This window comes from Acinonyx jubatus, chromosome D3, assembly GCF_027475565.1.
Source record: "Acinonyx jubatus isolate Ajub_Pintada_27869175 chromosome D3, VMU_Ajub_asm_v1.0, whole genome shotgun sequence".
Lineage (NCBI taxonomy): Eukaryota > Metazoa > Chordata > Mammalia > Carnivora > Felidae > Acinonyx > Acinonyx jubatus.
The window spans coordinates 63,367,197-63,384,530 of record NC_069392.1 but is presented as its reverse complement, the minus strand read 5'-3'; the positions used below and the strand labels follow the sequence as shown (position 1 = coordinate 63,384,530).

The 17,334-nt window shown below is 45.4% G+C and overlaps 1 protein-coding gene across 4 annotated transcripts in view; it reads right to left on the bottom strand.

The window, feature by feature from the left end:
* SETBP1 (SET binding protein 1) overlaps positions 1-8,883 on the bottom strand; it is a 374,943-nt gene extending 366,060 nt beyond the window's left edge. Inside the window, exon 1 of one of the 4 annotated variants that reach the window (XM_053205508.1) lies at positions 8,627-8,883. The gene's annotated coding sequence lies outside the window, so the exon portion shown is untranslated. Of the gene's footprint in view, positions 1-4,100; positions 4,925-7,322; positions 7,821-7,978; positions 8,447-8,626 lie in introns of those variants that run through there. The other 3 variants (XM_053205512.1, XM_053205510.1, XM_053205513.1) reach the window with 3 other exon arrangements.
* Between the last annotated feature and the right edge of the window lie 8,451 nt (positions 8,884-17,334).

The following is a 17,334-nucleotide window of genomic DNA, read 5'->3' as shown; positions in this document are numbered from 1 at the left end:
ACTATGGACAGCTAGATTGGGTCCAACTTAGAGACCTTGTCCTTCCCACTGAGAAGTCCTCAGACCATCAAGATGCCTCCTATGGGTGATCAGCCCCTCAATATCAACCAGTTGGACCTTGTCATCAGGGGCACCCTGCTCCTGCCAGTTGCAGTACTTGTTCATGATTAGCATCCATTTGTGTGTGTGTGTGTGTGTGTGTGTGTGGCAATTCCAAACTTACATTTGAACTTTGTCCCACCTCTGCTCCTGTGCCAAAGCTATTTTATCCACTAAGAATATCCCCTTATTCCAATGCTACTGTCAAACCCAACACCACATCCTTCTCAAAGCCTTCCCCGACTGCTCCTGATCACACAAATAGCATAATTCCATTAGATCATACTCCTACTTTGGCTGCAGACTGAAGCTTTCCTTTTGAGCTATGCATGTCTCTACAGATATACTATCCACTCTCCAAGGGCAAAAGCCATGTCTCATGGACCTTTTCCACTGAAAAGTGTCAGGAACAATGGCTCACACAGCAGCAATGTTGAGATTTTAATAGATATTTGTGGATCAAAAAACTCACTGTAAGTGAGCTCTTGAGAACAAAGTGATGAGCAGAAAGAAAGCCCACATGGCTCTGACATCATATTATTGTTTTTAGCCACCATTATTAACCAAATTAAGTATTAATTTAATACTTAAAAAAATCAAGGTCTCATAGCTCAAATAACAATAGGTCACAGAAAGAGCCACTAACCACTGCAAGGAACTTGCCATCCAGATTTCATTATTCTGCTACAAACACAACAATGGTGCCCCACGGCTTCTGATGAGCATTCTCAGGCTACTATGTTGGATCCATCAAGTTCAGCATCTCCAGTCTTCCCATCTCTCCAGCTCCAACCCCAATTTCAAACCCAAGCAGTTTTTTCTACTGACAGAATTGCAAATCTTTGGCAGACAGAAGGAAAAATGAAGAAATTGTTCTTCACCAAGTTAGGCTAATAGTGTTGCCTGGTTTTCCCCCTATCCCAAGTAAATCCTAGAATAAAAGTAACTGCCACGTCTTGGTAGCTTATAGAACCTCCCTCTTCCTAAATATCCAACCAGGTGTTCCTTGGTGAGTAGGTAAGAATTCCCACTGAACTTTCAGAGGGCTTCAGATCAAAGCACAATTTTCCTGATCCCACCCCACCCCAAATCACAGAGGCTTCTGGCTTCGGACAAACTGGGGATCGTTCCCTTTGACCTCAAAACGCACAGAAACCAATCACCAGTTGTTATGGAACCCTGGCCAATGCAGGACAAACTCTGCTGTGGGGATGGAGAGGACATCCCAGAAGCACAGGCATAGCCTGTGCCCAGCCTACATGCCCAAAAATAACACCCAGCCCCCCAGATCCATGAGGGCTGTGGAGTAGCCACAGCAGAGATTCCAGATGCTTACTTAGCACAGGAGGCAGTAGCAGAGCCCAGATAGGGAATATTACACTCCAGGTTTTCTAAACTGTCTGCATCAGCTCCCTCTACTCCACTCAGTTATCTCACCAAAGGGGGCCAGTATTCAAAAAAGATGTAGAGAATCAATCTTTTTCTTCCTTCCACATGATTCTTTATCTTATTCTTTATGATATTTCTTCACACTTAGCTCACCATCCATCTCAGCCTCTCCCTGTCCCTGTCCTCCAAGTCTGGCTCTCTGGTTCTAACTGGGGAACTTCTGCTGACCCTATTTCCATTTCTAGAGCTCTTCTACCACAGCAAGCACTTAGCAAAAGGCACAACTCCTCAGTGGGATTGGTTTGGATGGTTGCTGGGCTGCCATTAAATGGGTCTGAGAAGCTCTGAGCTTTAAAAAAAAAAAAAAAGCTTCAAAACTCCTAGGACACTTCTAGCTATAGAATCACAAAATTTCAGAATGCTCCCCTCCATCCATAGCAACCAAACTCATTCACTTCGAGGTGCCCCAAGCTAAGAAGGTGTCCCCCATCATACGCTAACGGGTCGCCAGCCCAGCATGCAGTCTGCCTCTCAGGAGCCCTTCCCGGAACTGAGCACATTTCTCTGCTCTGGCTTCCTTTCCAGTTCGGCCAGCCTCACTGTCACCGAGGAGCAGGGAAGCACTGGGATTAAAGTAACAAAGAAGATTGCACGGTTAAGTACCAAAAGTAGTGTGGTGGACAAAAATGCAACCGGAATTTTCAGAGAAAGTCAAGAGCTATGTGTGCTAGTGTGGCAATGAGCCTCTAGTAGGCACTTAATAAATATTTGATGATTGAATGAATGAGTGAATCAGTGACTGTTAGGATGTGCACGTGGTAAAACATCATTATCTCTTAGGCTTCGAGGGAGAAACAGAGTGGGTGACTGCCCCTGAAAGATGGCCAAAAGTATAAAAAGCCATTAACATAAGTGGTTATTATTCACTTTGTTTAAGAGGCCCTCATTGTGTTGCTTGACAGTGCAGAGCTTTGGTATACCTTAAACAACATTTACTTTTAATATCCTATCTTTGCATAAATTCTGTGATTCATGCATGCAACAGAAATCACTCCTAAGTAGGGACAGGGCTTTGTGGGCAAACCTGGCTCCTTTCTTTAAGGATTCACACAGCCTAGGGCGGTAGTGACAACAAACAGCAAAGCAGCATGAGCTGGTTGCCAAGCAAGTGCTTTATACCTGAAGTGCTCTAGAGACCAGGGTGCAGAGCTGAGAGCTGGTCTGATATCCTAAGAGGTAAATGCTCTGACTAAAAGGGACCAATCAAGACACCTTCCAGAGAGTAGGCAGAAACAAAGAGTGAACTCAGGTGCAGAGGTGGACTCCTGTACAGAGGGCCCAAGGTGAGTGAAGAAACCAGTCTGATGGGAGCAGAAGCCAGCAAGTGTTGTGTAAAATGGGGTTCACTGGAGAACACTACCAGGTGCTTAGTGCAGGTTGCTGGACAGGACAAGCCGGGAATCATGAGAGAGAGAAAGAGAAGCAATCTAAAGGAGGAAGGGAGCAAATGGACTGTGAAAAGCTTTCCTGATTCTAGACAACCTACATGGTTCTCTGGGACAGAGGCAATCTTGCTATGAGCTCTTTTCTTGAGAGAGGCTAAACACTGTCCTGAATGTCACTGCTCAGCCACTAGGGCTCCCTATGGAGAACCTCCCCCTCACTCTCTCCAGCTTGCCCTAACTCTCTGTGCACCTCCGTATCTTTTTTCTTTTCTTCTTCTCATTCCTAATGCTAAGAGCATTTCCTGAGTGCCTATACACCTGCGAGTCCAAATTGCATCTTATCTGAGACTTTGAGTCTTAGATATGCATGACATATACAAGGCCTCCAATAATTCAACTGATTTATACACACACACACACACACACACACACACACACACACACACATTTTTCTTGTGAGTCAACTCAAGAACAGAAAACAAGTATTCCTTGACTGTCTTAGAACACAAGGGCCCCTGTTGGCATTTCTGGTTACACCAAAGGGTTATTAATCTCTGGGCTATGGTGACAATAATCCCAGGCACCAGTTTCCAGGAGGCAGCATGGAAATCCTCTCAGAGTTCAATTACAGAAATTAGCTGGTATTATTTAATCCTTACAATGCCTGTGAAGTAGGCAAGCTAAGCATCTTTATCCCTATTTTCCTGATTAGGTTACTGAGGCTCAAAGAAGTTAAATAACTTGCCAGGGGCCATTTAACTGGGAAGTAGCAAGGACAGAATCCAAAGCAGATCTTGTCACTTCAGGTGTAATGCTCTTCACACTTTAACACAGCCATCCGGTCCCAGGTGGGCCACCACCTTGTGTCATTTCAGCAAGTCACTATGTCAATTGCCTCATCTTCTGAGTGGGGATAAACTCCTTATCTGGCCTCCCCCCTTAGAAGAATCAAGGGGGCTGATGTGATATGAAGCTATCTTGAAAAGAACAAAGACCTATGCATATGAAAAGGAGTACTTTTGATGGGAGAAGTTGGGTAAGGGAAACATTTCTCCAAGTTGGCAAAGTTCTGCACCTGTTATCTGCTTACCATTCATCCTTATCCCTCCCCAACACTTGGAAGGGTAGAAGCCTCAGCTTGCCTGGGGTCAGTTCAGCTGGCTTTACCTACGATTATTTCTCATGGGTGTGCTGATCACAATCCATCATCAGTTCCTGGGAGGGCTGCCTGCTTCCTCCCCAGGTGTTCTGTGGACTTCAGGGCTGTTCACACTCTCTGCTTCACCCTGGCATCATTCGCTCTGAACCAGATAGGAAGTCAACTGGGAGTTTCTAAGCCAAAGGCCACTGGAAAAAAAAAATGTTCCTTCAACTTTGGAGGGTATCCTCTATGGATAAGGAAAAGAAAAAAAAAAAAAAAACCACTCTGAAAGGGACTCCGCTCTGACCAGAAACTTTGAAAGATGGTTGGAACTTGCATTTGAGAACTCTAAGGGCCCACTAACTTGCACTCAGCCATCTAAGGTTACCAGTTCCCCCCCAAACTTCATATTGCCCCAACTTGGTATGTCTAAGTGGGCATCAGAATCTAGTTGAAGGGGAAAATGGAAATGAAAACCTGCAGCAAAACAAAACTTTAGGTTGGCATCTATCCCCCAAATTCATGAAGTAGTACATTCTGTGGACACCTTGCTATTTCCTTTTCTGCATTTATCAAGTGTTAGGTTGATGAAAGTGACTGAAGCTTGATGAAAATTTGGTGAAATACCAGGGTTGCCTTTAGAAACAGTTCTAGACGAATCTTAAACCTATGTCTATATGTACGACGGTAATCCTGGCCTCAACCATTTTGAGAAGCTCACCAGGTTTCATAATAGACCACAGAACAGGAGTGAAGTTGGATACCTGTTCCTTTCATTGCAAGAACCCGAGGACCAAGCACAGTGGTATGCAGCAAGGATTCTGTGAGGCTTCCTTTTTTCCAGGGAAGGGCTGTCCCACTTCAGGGCAAGAGCAGCCCCCGTCCTGCCCCCCACCGGCCCCCCACCCATAGACCTCTCCCACACAGTGGGTCCCTGAATAAACTCAATAACATCATCCCATTTTTTAAGGCACTGCTACTCCTGACAATGCTAATGTGTTAATAATAATTTACCCCATTCTTCTGGCAAGGGCAGAACTGAAGCAACTTGAAATGCCATCAGCAAAAAATTATTTATTTCCCATTCCTGAGCAGAGAGAAAACAAGGTTTCATTGGCTGGGTCTGCCTTCAATAGCTTTCTGGTTTCAATTAAAACTTCAAGTCTCCAAGGGAAAAACTGGCATTCTGGGAGGCTGAGGCCCAGCCAAGTTTCAGTGTCTCTGCAAGAATCAAGAAAGGACATCCCATCCATCTAGCCACTTCTCATCTTCCTCCTTTTGCATATTACAGAGAAGCCTCGAAGCAGAGATTGAAGTACAACTAAAAATAATGACTGGCTTGAGAGAACGCTCCTAGAGGTATATTTTTGTGCCAGAGAAGTATTGATTCGGCCCCTAATGGAATTGAAAGTCAAGATAACAGCAGAAAGGGAATCAGGGATCCAGGGGAAATGCCTACCTATTTATTTCTTCTTCGGCAAACTCCTGCCTCCTGCCTCTCCCACCTACCTTTCTCAACAAAATTCTACAAAGATTCCACGCACTGTTTTCTGTCTCCCAACCCTCACTGAGGTTAGGTGATTTACAAAGTAGCTTGCTGTGAATAATGTGAGTACATGACCAGAAGCCCTGATGGCACCAAAGAGGCTCCTAGGTTCACTCAGGGATACCCCTAGGATTCCCCCATGTGAAGTCCAGAACTGGGCCTGCCCAGCAGCGCCTTGCTATGTAACATTATGATGTTCACGTACAAAAGATCGGATTACAGCCCTTCACTTGCTTAGCCCATTTATGAACATATAAGGCAGTTGATATTTTCTCCGAAGCCAGAAGTGGCCCTCTCCTACCATACCGCTGCTTCTCAGCCACTCCCCCTTATGTTCACTACAAGCCCTCCCCTCCCCCACCTCCAGTTTGTTTATTCCAGTGACACGTCTATTTTCCCAACTCCGGGAGACGAGTCCGTTTCCCTCCTCTGGCTCCCGATCACATTCCCTCACCACCTCCTCCCCCAGCCCAGCTCAGGTTACTAGAGTGGCTAGCAGCGCCCACAGCCCAGCTTTTGCACCAATTCTACTTCCCAAGACAAGGAATTTTTTTTCTTACTGGGGGAGGGGAGATCTAGTGCAAAGCAGCACTTTCAGAGTACCTGGTCTCCCTATCTTCTTAGACCACCTTCCCTAAATTTACAAATACTCTGTGCTTAACCACACTCCTCGGATCTGTCCTAACACCCATCTCTGGTAGGAGGCAATCCCATTAAGCACAGAGGAAAGCAGAACATCTTCAGCTACACTCTGAAGCCTTGGACAACCGTGTCAGGGCAGGAGATCAAGCCTCCCCGCGGGAGTCTTGGGAGTCTGGGATGGTGGAAGCCACAGAAAGGAGGAGAAAGGGGAGGGAATGACCAGGGATTGTAAACTGGCTACATTTTAAAGAGCTACAAACTTTCTCCTCCCTCACACGCCCCTGGCCAGTTTGGCCCCGCCTCCCCATCCCAGCCAGACAACATCTAACTGGGGTGAGCAAAGGAAACTCTCCCAGAGGGTCCAGGTCTGGCCCCAGTGTTGCAGATGTGGCCTGCACAGAACAACACCCTTCCTCTCTATGTCCCTCTTCTCTACTACACTCCTGTCTCCACCTCCCAAGACACACACACATTTGCAAACGAAGATGAGTTTGAATGGGGGTAAATCAGATTTACCTGAGTGAACTACTAGAGGGTAAGAGGTGGGGCCCCAACAGCAAGATAGTTTTAGTACAGCTACTTTATAAAACTAGTTTTTTGTATGAATCTACAGGAAAAGAAGAAAAACAGGAAACAGAGTAAAGGAATGAAAAGGAAGAGAACAAAAAAAAATAATAATGTTATTGAAAAACAAGTAGTATTAGATTTCCTTAAAGACCACGGACTCCAACCAAACTTTAGGGGGAAAGGTGTGGATAGTGGAGGGTAGGGGGTGAGGGCGTGGAAAGAAAAGTAGCTGTTGTAGAATTCCAGAATAAACTGCCCTTTTGGAAGAGTTTCTGAGGCGATAAAGAGACACACAAATTGGCCTTTTAGTATTAGACGCCAACCATGAGATTATCAGGACAGTTTATTTGAAGCGGAAACGAATCGGAAATCCTTCCCTCAACAGTCCTTTCAGATGGATATACACACCCTCAGAACCCACACAGACACACAAAAAGAATAAATGCAGCATCAGGGGGCAATAAGAACCCCCTCCCCACAACTCCCCCAGTACCTCTAGCCTCATCTTCTACTTCCAATTGCACAACTTTCCGATCTCCAAAGAAAATATTCCCAGTTGGATCCGATTTCAGAATTGTTGTAAGCGTGTGGGTCAAGGGAGGAGGGGTGTTTGCAGCGTGTAGGGGAGGGGGACTGGAAGACAGCATTTAGGCAGTCACTTATTTTTTTAGAAGCAGCATGCTCTACCGATCAGAAATTGCTATTACCCAGCAAGGCTTCCATCACAAACAGACACCCCAAACAGCATCACCGTTATCACCATCTTGCTAAAGATCTGCCCAGTCCAGTTTACCTGACTTTGTCTCTGTGGAACTTCTCAGACAGTATTTTAGCCAAAGAGATAATGGTTTGAAAGACAAAAACAATAAATCGATACTGAAGGGCTCCCTTTCCGGAGTGATTTCCCACTGGAAACCACCGAACGGGGAAGCCTGCCGTTAATTCTCAAGCCCAGGGCTCCTCTAGAAACACACACAATGCGTGCTTTCAAAAAAAAAAAAAAAAAAAAAAGGCATTCGTCTGCTTTTAAGGGAATTCCTGTCTTTTCAGAGTCCCAAAACCGGAGAGCACGAGACAGAGACTCAGATCCATTGATTAAGATTTTAAGAGAAAGACTAACACACAGCCACAACACAAGCACACACCAACCTTCGCCGGCTGGACCACTTCTTCCCTGTTCTTCTTTCTATTAACGACACGTTAGATTCTGATACATGCCCCCCCCCCCCAATATCCAACTAGGTTACAATGTAGCTCTCTAGCTCCACTTAACCTGCAAGTTACAAAGAGACCCCCCAAAATAATACATATGTCTACCTATCCTGCTGCCTTCCCACCTCTTTCCCTACCCCCTCCCCCTCTCGAGTCCACTCCACCAACGCCAAACCCGCCAGCCCAGGCAGCCGGCGGCAGGACCGAGGGAGGGTGCAAAAGGCGGGGTGGGGGGGTGGGGGGGAATCAGATTAGGCGAAACTCAATAAGCGACCAGCCCTCCAGCCCGACGCTTCCACTATCGCCGCCGCCAACGGGCCACTCCAAATGAGCCAGCATCGCTGCCCACCCGCGGGCGGGCCGGAATCGCGCCCATCCTCCGCAGCCTGGCGGGGACCGGCATCCCGCCCCCTCGGCCCCGTCTCCCCCTTCCCGCCCGGTGCAAAGTCAAAGCCCCGGCGAGGCGACGTTAACTTTTGCATACAGGGCACACACACCGCCCCCGGCCCCGGGCGTGCGGGGGCCCGGGGCGCCGCGGGAGGCTGGGCGCCGTGCTCCCGGGCCAAGGTCGCCGCGCGTGCTCACCCATGTCCCGGCGGCTCCGGATCCGCTGGCCCCGGTGCTCGCTCAGATCCCGGCTCCCGTCGCTTGCCCGAGCCCCCAAAGGTGCTGCTGCGGCAACTCCATGGCGATGAGCATCTGTCAAACCGCGAGCCGCGGGCGGGCCGCCCTCGCTCGGGGGGCGCCGGGGCCCCCGGGCGCGCGGAGGCGGCGGCGAGCGGCGGGCGCCCCGGCCGGCCCCGCGCTTCCCGCCCGGCGCGGCCGCCTCCGCCGCGCCACCGATTTATGGAGAGAGATATCAAGGGGGAAAATGGCGTCTCCGGAGCCCGAGGAGTCCTGGAGTAATCACATTCACACACACACACGCCCGCACGCACACACACTCGCACACACTCGCACACAGGCGCGCGGCGAGCCCGGCTAATTTTAGCAGGAGCCAAAAAAAAAAAAAAAATTATATATATATATATATATATATATATATATATATATATATATATATCTCAGTCTCTCCGATCAATGCTATTTTTCCCCCCCTTTCTTCAAAGGATGGATTGGAGCTTTAAAAAATGTTGCCGGGTTTGGGCTCGCAGGAGGCGGCGCGCGGAGGGCGAGGGCGCTTTTGCTGAGCTGTGCAGTTCGGTCCGCGGCGCCGGGCGGCCCTGCCCGCCCGCTCGTCCGCCCGCGGTCGCTAGTGCTGCCGCCGCCGCCGCCGCCGCCGCTCCATGGCCGCGCCCGCCCCGCGCCCCCGCCGCGTCCCCTCGCCGCCCGCCCGCGTCCCCGGCGAGCGCTGGAGTGGGGTCGGGCCCGTGTGCCTGCCTCCCGCGCCCTCTCCCGAGTCCCGGAGTCCTAGTGAAAGGAAGGGGGAGGGCGCGGGCGGGGGAGGGGGGAGGATCGGAGCGGCAGCGCGGCGAGCCGAGCGGGGACCGCCACCCCGCGATCTGCCTCGGAGGGGGCGCGGGCGCCCACACAGCTCGCCCCACGGATCGGGGGCCGCTTCCCCGGCTCGAGCCGGGGGAGGCGCAGCCAGTAACCAGCGAGCGACCTCTCCCTACACCCTCCCTCTCTCGGTGAATTTCGGTGAATTTCGATCAATTGCAGGGAGTGGGATCTTGCTGGGGGAGGAGGAAAACAGTTCGTGGAGGCCGACCGGTGACCCCTCGCCGCCCCTCGCGCCCCTCCCGCTCCCCAGCGCCCTCGCGGCCCAGTGGCTCCTGCGCGCCGGAGACAGACGCGGGGACTGGGCGGCCGCGGGGACCACCGCGGGCTCGGAGCGGGTTCCCGGGCTCAACACTGCCACTATCTGACACAACAGGAGCAGTGTTGGGGGGGAGCAGCGCGACGAGGCGCGAGATGTGATAGGCTCTGGAAACTGGGTGCATTTTTTTTAACCTGGCAATTACATTTCACTTTCAGGGGGTTATTTTTTTATTTTATTTTATTTTACTTTACTTTAATTTACTTTTATTTTATTTTATTTTACCTTATTTTATTTTATTATTTTACTTTATTATTTTGTTAAGCAACGCATATGCACTCAGTTGCTTATGTGCATATTTTTATTATTCACAAAAATTGGACACTTGATGAAGGGAAAGACACGGAGAGATGACACATGAACGTTGGCATGCAAGTTCCATCTTTAGGGTGGTGGAAAGAATAAGATGAAATATCTTCAGTTCATACAAAATATGGTGGCATTTTAATCCCTTTGAATGTTTGTATTTGGGCTGCAAAAAAGGGAGCTTTTCCAGCAACTCACTTGCAACTGAGGAATGGAACTCCTCAGGGACATTTGTATTATAGCACAATATAGGACACAGGATTCAAGATTTGAGGAAGGTTTTTCTTAAAGACCTCTGGGTAGAGTGTACTCAGAACTCAGATTCTGGGAGGACTATGACGACTCCCTTCTATACAGGCGTTTTTGAACATTTGGATTGAGGAATTGATTTGGTAATGACTGGGGATGTCCCCCTGCCCTCCACATCAGCCACTGACTACCCTGGTCGACTGCTGGTTTGCATTTTACCACAGAGGGTCTTCATTCTCATCACTCTGGTCACAGTACTGCTGCAGTGAAGGGGGACAAGGGAGACTGCGTCTTGGTGGGAGGATGCCCCTAACTCCTCTCCTGGTTCACGTCCCTGGATGAGCTTCAGTCTGGTTCTGAAAAGATAGTTCACCTGCCTCTGACCCAAGTGTCCTTGCTGTCTTCTTTGTTTCAGAGGAAGGTTCTGATTGGCCCCAGACTTGTCCTCTGTTACTCATCACTGCAAGACCTCTGTTGTGACAGCATTTCAATAGGTCTTCAGCTACCCTTTATATTGGAATATTGTTATTGGTGGGCAAGTAATGCTTAATTAGAAAAAAAAAATCAGCAGGGCAGAATGAGCTGTTGATAGAAGTAGAGATCAAGGCAGAAAATACAATGTCAAAACAACCGTTCTCTGTAATCAGATGACCTTTGCCCATTTCCTTGTGCACACAGATTTCTGAAATCCTATACCAAAGCCCACAGAGGACTAAGATAGCATGTGGGCCATTTCCAACACTTTCCAAATGGAGAAAATGAGCCCCAGAAATCAGAAGGGTTTGCCCATGAGCATATGGCTGGCTGGTATCCTCGGATCCAGAACTAAAGCTTGTTGCTCAAGTCCCTGCCCTTCTCCAACCCAGGCATATTTACAGGGTCTTCCTTCCTTTATTGTGTGTGTGTTTTTGTTTTGTTTTGTTTTTTGAAGAGCAGCTCAAAGAAGCATATGCCTTATTAAAAATTCACTATAATAGCTGCTAAGTAAGTCTACAGAATTATAGTGCAGGAAAAGTTCACCTGAGAAGTTCTTACCTGGGAATTCACCTGGGAGATCACGTAGTCAAACCTCATTATCTTAAAGCTGAGAAAACAGGGATAGAGATGCAATGGACTGTCTAAGAGTCACTAAGTAAAGGCAAAGCCATGAATAGACTCTCGGTCCCTTGACTTCTTGTCCAATGTTCCTTCCTTGCATGTAGCTCATCTTTTCAATCCTATGAGGTTACAGGAAGGGGAGGGAAAGGGAACCCTCTTTGTTTTATATATTAATATATAAAATACACATACATATACACATGTATACATGCATGTATATATACACCTACACATAATATATATTACATATATTTGGATATACTTTTAATTTTTAATATATAATAATATTTAGTATATAATAACAAAGTATTGCTAAAAACTAAAGACCCATGCCTGAATGATATGTTTATTGATATAAAAGGACCTGTATTCAAATCCTGGCTAAACATCACAGCAATTCCTTCTTTCCCTAGTAGGGCAGTTTTTGGTTATCTGAGAACTGGACCCTAAAACACAAAAAAATCTGAAGCTGGTAAAGAAGTCAGTCTGAAAATTACTACTATGTAATTTTAGGAAACCTATTCCCAGGCCCCCAGGATCCTGGAGAAAATAATGGGACACCCTGACAGCTGATGGGCATGCATACAACACATATCTCTTAGTTCTAAACTGTCTCCAACGATAACATCTTTCAGTCGTTCAGCAAATAATTATGTAGCATGGACTATGCAGGACACAATGGTAGTACAACTAGAGATTCCAACTCAGAATTCACAACCTAGTGGGGAAAATTGGTATGCAGACTTCTAACTACATCTAATACAGGGAAATACCAAAAAGGAGACACTTACAAAGTTCATGGAGCACAGATGCAGATACTAGGGTGAGGTCAGAAACCATATCCTCTTTAGAATTACTGCATATTTATTGTCTAATATATATATATATAATATACAATATATACAAATATTATATATATATATATATATATATATATATATATATATATATATATGTATGTATTTCCTTCTCCCCTTTGCACACATACACTTTTTTTTTTTCAGTAACCTGTTTTTCCAACCTAAGATAAAACTGTTGAGAATTGAGCTGTGTCTTGCATGGACAATGTCCACAAGTGTGGATAAGAAGAAATGTTCCTCTGATATCACCAAATAGCTGACGTTGTTGCTTTGTGCTCTAGACATCCATATACCTGGCCTGTAAATTAGCCGTCATGAAACCCCCATTTCCGTGCCGTAGGCCCCACATCAGAGATACTGCAAAGATCTGCAAGATGATCCTACATGACTTGAGAACCAGATAAAGGGCATGTATGCAAGTAAGGTATGGCTCAAAGTACAAGGATAGGTTATGTCATTTTCACCACTCTGAAGCTAATGGTAGAAAGAAGGGTCAAACCCATCCATTCTTCCTTTATAAGAAGTTGAGATCAGAATGTATAATCACATGCTCAGAGCCAGTCACCTCCACTTTTGGGGTTCATATAGAATATTGAGTCTCACCTTTTTTGGAAAATGAGCTAATGTTATCTAACGTTGTGCTTCTCAACACTTATTGTGAATCAGAATTACTTAAGAGAATTACTGATGCTTGGGACACGTGTTGATTTAACTGTTCTTGATAATAAATACACCAGATACTTCTAATATGCAACCAACTTCGAGAATCACCAATCTAATTGAAAGGTCATGCCCCAAAATATGATCAGGATACTTAGAAAGCTCCTAACCTCTTAAGTTAGGTACATGAATAGAAGGTGCGCCTAACCAAAGGAGGTGACAGTCACGATGAACTGCAGAGTGATTGGGCCATGTTTGGAGTTTGGGGGCAATTCTGGAAATGTAGAGGTTGGAAGTATGTTTGAGGATCGAGCACAATATATAATTTTCTCCATATTTGATTCCCAGACATAAGAGAGTCCCAGCAGGACAGTGAGAACATATTGGAAGCAATTGAAGTAGAACATGAAAGCTGCCCTTAAATGTAAGGAAGGTTCAGGAAAAATAGGAATTAGTTTGCTTGACTCTGCTCTGGAGGATATAACAGTCCCAATCAGTTCATGTAATGAGGAGGCAGATCTCAGGTCTATATAATGGAAAACTCTGTGATTGGATCTGAGATGAAAACAGATGGTCTTAAATAGTAATGAACTCCCTGTCATGAGAAGTATTCTAGAAGACATTCTGTGCGTTTATTTTTCACTTCCCTCCAGCCACAATCTGTGAACTCTTTGAGGTGAAGGGCTTTGCAATACTCTTCTTTATCTTCACTGTATACATTTGTTCTTGGAGCCCACTGTATGTTTGGTAAGGGTTAGTGGAATGCCAAAAATACTAAACTAAACAATTGATATGACATAGGGCTAATTGGTCAGAATGAACACAGACACGTGACCTTATTTATTCAGGTGGTATCTCTTTAGTTTTTGGATCATATGGAGGTTCAGGAGAAACAGGGTGATAGAGTGAAGGGCATGGGTGAGTTTGGAACAATGATTAAAAATTCTAATATTTTAATATCATCATGCCGATCTATGCATATTTGAAGAATAACAGTCCTATATCATTCATTCATTCATTCATTCACCCATTCATTCATTCTTGAATCAATCAATCACCCAGTCAATAAAAGCTACAGTTGGGAGATAGAAAATGATAGATTTGGATTCCAGTCCTGCTCTACCATTAACTGGATAGGTGAAATTGAGCACATTATTTCAGCACCCTCTACCTGAGTTTCTTCATGCATAAGCTGAGAACTATAATCCTGTCCTAAGGTATCAATCATCATGAGCCGTACAGGAAATATCAGATATGAAGTTACATTGCCAAGTTAGATAATTCTGTTCAAATATTGGCTTTGATTACTCAATACGATGTGGATATTTAAATGACTGTTTCCAGATGCAGCCTAATTCACCCCCTCTGAAGTCCACATCATATCTTTCTCTCTTTAGGAAATGAGAAGTTAATTTCCACTCGTGATTACTCCCAACCCAGCCCCACTTTGGAAAGGGATCTCTCCAGTGGCTTCCCTGATGGTACTCCAGTTGCTAAGCAACAAGGAGCTAAGCAGGAGCAAAATGTAATTGTCCCAGGAAGGGAATTCCAGGTCTGACAACAACTGGATTGTAGCTTAGGAAACTTTGCCTTTCTGGCTTCAATAAATTCAGTAAAAGAAGCATTCTTGGCATGTGGTTCCTTGTGGATGCTCCAAGAGAGCAGTTTTCACTACTTGTAAGGCAACAAGGTAGGGGGAGGGGCATTCTTCTGAGTTTTCATTTTCTGGCTTCTTGGCAGATTTTTTGTCACTGTGACTTCAGAGTGCCCCAAATCTGCAACAAGATTTGGAATGTCCCCAATTCTAGCTAAGCCTTAGGAGCCCAGCTATAAAGACTTTATGTTTATATCAGTGTGCATGACACAGGAGCCAAAAGGAGATCCCAGAGAAATATCATGGGAAGGTACTGGTTCTTCATTCCCCTCCCCAAGAATCTACCTCCTTGGGCTATAACAGGTAGAAGTATGCACAGAAATGTGTTATAGAGACATTTTGTTTAAATTGAGGGGAATTTATGGAAAGGTTACAGGGGAACCTCATGGAAAGCAGATATATGAAGTATAGCTAGGCCTCCTGGGAACGGGGAAGTTGCCAGGCAGCTCCTCTCTCTCTCCTTCTCCAGGGTCACATTGACTCTTTCCTGTATCTATCTATTCTGTCCTTACAGGCACAAATTTTCTCTGTAAGATGCTTGGCTTTGCTCCTTCACAACTTTGGCATATATCTGTGTTTAGTTTCTTTTATACTCCACGATAGCACTCAACTGCAAACTTGTGTGTGTGTGTGTGTGTGTGTGTGTGTGTGTGTGTGATTCCAGTTTATCATAGAAAAATACCTGATCACCTCCCATGAATCTGAGGTGCATTCCTGGTACCTACAACTGAGGCCAAGGGGCTGGCACACACACGACTCTCCAGCCTTAAGCATTTCTTCAGGAGGACCACAGGAAATGTGGCTACAATGGGGAATGGGCTGGGCTGGCACTCCAGGTGTGTTTAGAATTAAGAGCTAAAACTCCCAGGAAATGTACGTATTTCCAACACTAAGGTCATCTTGTCACATGGGAAGAACTTGAGCTTTGAAGTCAGGCAGGCCTGGGTTTAACTCATCCTGAGAAAAATCTCTCTGAGCTTCAGCTTCTTCATCTGAAAAATAGACCTACTGATAGTAACTTTACCTCTTCAGAGCATTAGTGAAGATTAAGTGCAGTTAAATGAAATAATGTATGATAAGCACCTATATAGCCAAGATTACGTAGATGCTGTAGGAGTACAGGAGACATATGCATACTTATCAGTAAACTTTCATTGAGAACCTACCATATTCAACCTGTACTTAGTATTATGCATATAGAAACCATTAAGAATGTTCTTTACCTTGGCAACTTTCAGACTGGTGAAAGAGATCCATGCAATGTTAGAATCAGGATGGTAATTCTCCTTTTCTTTCCTAGTGGTTGAACCTGAGGAAAAGAGACATTATGAGTTATTCTTTTTTTTTAATTTTTTTTAAATTTACATCCAAATTAGTTAGCATATAGTGCACCAATGATTTCAGGAGTAGATTCCTTAGTGCCCCTTACCCATTTAGCCCATCCCCCCTCCCACAACCCCTCCCGTAACCCTCAGTTTGTTCTCCATATTTATGAGACTCTTCTGTTTTGTCCTTCTCCCTGTTTTTATCTTATTTTTGTTTCCCTTCCCTTATGTTCATCTGTTTTGTCTCTTAAAGTCCTCATATGAGTGAAGTCATATGATTTTTATCTTTCTCTGACTGACTAGTTTCACTTCACATAGACCCTTCAGTTCCATCCACGTAGTTGCAAATGGCAAGATTTCATTCTTTTTGATTGCTGAGTAATACTCCATTGTATATATATACACCACATCTTCTTTATCCATTCATCCATCGATGGACATTTGGGCTCTTTCCATACCTTGGCTATTGTTGATAGCACAGCTATAAACATCGGAGTGCATGTGTCCCTTCGAAACAGCACACCTGTATTGCGTGGATAAATGCCTAGTAGTGCAATTTCTGGGTCGTAGGGTAGTTCTATTTTTAGTTTTTTGAGGAACCTCCATACTGTTTTCCAGAGTGGCTGCCCCAGCTTGCATTCCCACCAACAATGCAAAAGAGATCCTCTTTCTCCACATCCTCACCAACATCTGTTGTTGCCTGAGTTGTTCATGTTAGCCATTCTGACAGGTGTAAGGTGGTATCTCATTGTGGTTTTGATTTGTATTTCCCTTATGATGAGTGATGTTGAGCATTTTTTCATGTGTCGGTTGGCCATCTGTATGTCTTCTTTGGACAAGTGTCTATTCATGTCTTTTGGCCATTTCTTCACTGGATTATTCGTTCTTTGGGTGTTGAGTTTGGTAAGTTCTTTGTAGATTTTGGATACTAACCCTTTATCTGATATACCATTTGCAAATATCTTCTCCCATTCTGTTGGTTGCCTTTTAGTTTTGCTGATTGTTTCCTTCACTGTGCCGAAGCTTTTGATTTTGATGAGGTCCCAGTAGTTCATTTTTGCTATTGTTTCCCTTGCCTATGGAGACATGTTGAGTAAGAAGTTGCTGCAACCAAGATCAAAGAGGTTTTTGCCTACTTTCTCCTTGAGGATTTTGATGGCTTCCTGTCTTACATTGAAGTCTTTCATCCATTTTGAGTTTATTTTTGTGTATGGTGTAAGAAAATGGTCCAGGTTCATTCTTTTGCATGTCGCTGTCCAGATTTCCCAGCACCACTTGCTGAAGAGACTGTCCTTATTCCATTGGATACTCTTTCCTACTTT